The following is a 3,359-nucleotide window of genomic DNA, read 5'->3' on the forward strand; positions in this document are numbered from 1 at the left end:
AGAAAAAAGAAGAAAATGTGTTTCTGATAAATTGGGGATGAAGAATTCGCTGTGGTGGAGAAGAAACAAGAACCGCTAATATGAAATGCTTGTTTTATTTAGGACAATTGATGTTGGCTAGCAGGCACTGAGAAATTAGCAGTGATTAAGAGACCAGAAGCATTGAGGTGAAAGCTTCTGGAATTGTCTTCTCAGGTCAGCACACGGAAGCTGAGGTCCAGAGTGCGCAATGTCTATGCACTGTGCTGGCAGCCAAATTTGGTAAGGTGTAAGAGTCTCCCACATGGGACTGATTTGAAGGCATGGGGAGGGTCATGGAGAACAGCTGGGGCTCAGCACTGCGCGAGGCCAGAGGAGGCCATTTAATAAAGGTGCGGCCTCAGCTGCAGTTGATGCTTCAGGACTGAAGGAATCATGGAGAGAAGTTGAGACTTGGTACCATGTGGCAGGGTCGTAGTTTCTGAAGAGAGCCCAGGAGAGGCTCTTCATGGAGATGCAACTCAGTTGCGTGGGAGAACCCAGAAATTTGGAGATGACCGCCGAGGTGGCAGGAGACGTGAAGAGGAGCTAGCCTGAGCCTATGACACATCCTATATGTGCTATGGTCATCCTTTCGAAGCCTAAACACCTGAGTGAAATGTGAGTGATCTTACTCGGCTAGGCTTTGGTTTTGCTTTGATCTGATTGTGACTGTGTCCTGACTCTTCCCTTTTGGAAAAAGAGGCAATCAATCCCTGTGAGAGGGCATGGAAGGAGGTTAGGAGAAGGTGAGTAGGGAAATGATGGGGGGAGGAAGGAAGGAGGAAAATGAGGCAATTCTATTTCAAATTTTAAAAGCTGAAGTATTTATCTATATTTTAAGAAAAAAATTAAATTATTTTCAGGACCCTCCAGTTAGGAACTTTGGAATTTTAAAGAAGTTTGAATTTTTGAAAAGATGTTGGAATTTTGGAGAAGTCGTGGATATTTTACAGGGACTTTTACTTTGAAAGAGACTTATGTTTAAAGAGACTGAGTTTTTCAATTGTTTTGATTTTTAAGCATGATGGAAATGCTCGTTTTGTAGTATTTTGCAGTATGATATTGACGTTAACGTAGGATCTTGGGGATAAGCAAAGAAAGGAAAGGTTCTTGTTGAATAGTGGCATGTCTGGGTGTCAAGTTGGCAGGGGTTCAGTTGTGCTGGCTAGTTTGATGTCTACTTCACACAAGCTGGAGACATTTGGAAAGAGGAAGCTCAGCTGGGAAAATGCCCTCATCAGCATGGCCTGTGAGCAAGGCTGTAGGGCATTTTCCTAGTTGATGACCAACGGGGAAGGATTCACCTCACTGTGGGTTGTCTCAGCCCGGAGCATGTAGTCCTGGGTTCTATGAAAAAGCAGACAGAGCCCAAGGAGCCCGCTAATAATCAACATGCTTCTAAGCTACCTGTGCCTCCCTATGCTTCCAGGATCGTGCCTTGAATTCCTGCTCTGAGTTCCTGGATGATGGACTATAAGCCTTCCTCCTCACATTCCTTTTGGTCATTTTTTTTTCACAGCAATAGAAATAACCTAACTAAGATGGAGCCATTGCCAACGGAAGCCGCAGAAGGTATTCATGATAGAGGCCATTTTTGCTCTCCCGGTGGTTATTTTACAGTGACTGACGATGGCCTTCAGTCTTTAAAGCTCCTAAGTAGGTGCAAAGTTTCCAGTCCACACGACAGCCTCCCACAGCAAAGAACCAAGTGGTACAATGTGCTGCGAATCTCCAGGTCAGAAATATTGTAGACCTATTACACGCAGAACTAAAAGAAGCTAAATACATCGCAATCACATCGTTCAAATATTTAAGTCCATTGATGAATACCATGAAATTCAGAAGTTTTCTAGCTTTGTTAGAATCTCCAGCCAGTGGAAACCCCAGGAACAGATGTACAAGCCAGCTACTGCATTCTGCATTGCTGTGACTTAGAGGACTTCTGTCTGGCCTCTGTGCTCCCTAGCAGGTGTTCCTGAGTCATTCATTCCCTTGGAGATGTTTGGTATCCTGCCTGGAATTGGGAGCACTTACAAGAAGATGAGTTGGGTAGTTATTTTATCTCAAGTATCCATACTAGACAGATATATTTTCTCTCTAAATAACTTCAGTTTAAAGGAATGGAAACGAGGACAGACAATGTGAGCAAGGGAGATCAAGAAGGGGACCCTCTGAGCGTCATGATAGGTAAGGTCAGTCATGTCAGAACTGCTTTGACCCTAGTGATTTAAAACCGTGTGCAGAGCTTTGGGAATACTGTGTAATGCAGCATGGCAATTGGATAGGATGCGGCTTCAGATGGCCACTGGAATCTCAAGGTGGAGGTCACTATGACATTTGGAGGAGGCTTTGATGCAATCTTTGGGGTAGGAAGGGAGATGTCAGAGAGAAAGGGAGCCACGGGGTAGGGAGACGCGCGGATAGTGAGTTTCAAGATTTTCCTGCAAAGGAGAAAGTCAAAGATGTATAGGGCGACAAGGTCAAGTCAAGGTCTTATGAAGACAAGGGCTTTTCACCTGTGTTTGCTGAGATGAAAGAGGACTTTGGCTGCATTGGACCGACCTCGCGCACACAAGCAAATGCAGGGCCGCGGCGCTGCCAGGCTGTGCGCACTAGATGGCAGTAGCGGGGCCCTTTCTGCTGGGCTCCCGGTCCTATAAGGCGCTTGCTTGTTTAAGTACAGTCTCATTTAGTTGGAGCTGCAGGGGAGTGAGGGAAAGGAGGGTAGGAAAGAAGAGAGCGGGAGAGCTCGAGGAAGAACAGGGCTCGCTGTGTTGACAGGAGTCTCGGGCTGCGAGCATCCTTCAGGACTGGGCTTGCGCTCTCGGAGAGGAGAGCGAGGTTGTGCCGGGATTCGCGGGAGCCTGGTTCTTCCTGGTCGCCAGAGCCGGGAGAACCCTGAGGGAGACCGAGGGAAGCGAGCGGCGCGTTTTACTAGAGAGATCAGGAGTGAGCAGAGACGGCTGGAGCGCGCGGCGACATGAGGACCTACTGGCTGCACAGCGTCTGGGTGCTGGGGTTTTTCCTGTCCCTCTTCTCATTGCAAGGTAGGGGGAGCCTGCAGCGACCCCGTGCGCCCCTTCTTGCCGCTGTTGGCTCCAGAAAGCCCGGTGGGGTCACCGGCACTCTGGGTATACATAGAATCCGGCTTATTGGCAAGTCCGGTGATGCCCTTCTTCCCTTGGTGCTGGTCCAGGCTGGGTCCCGAGGCAAACGGGAGCCTGCAGACTTGCTGCAATATCCGTGCTGGCGTTGGCGGATCCAGACCTGGCCTGTGCGGGCTGGGGGGCAGAGAGGCGCGAGTGCGGGTGCCGGTGCTGGTGCATGTGTGTGTGTGT

Source organism: Alexandromys fortis, unplaced genomic scaffold, assembly GCF_014885135.2.
Source record: "Alexandromys fortis isolate MF-2015 unplaced genomic scaffold, M_Fortis_MF-2015_v1.1 scaffold_4, whole genome shotgun sequence".
Lineage (NCBI taxonomy): Eukaryota > Metazoa > Chordata > Mammalia > Rodentia > Cricetidae > Alexandromys > Alexandromys fortis.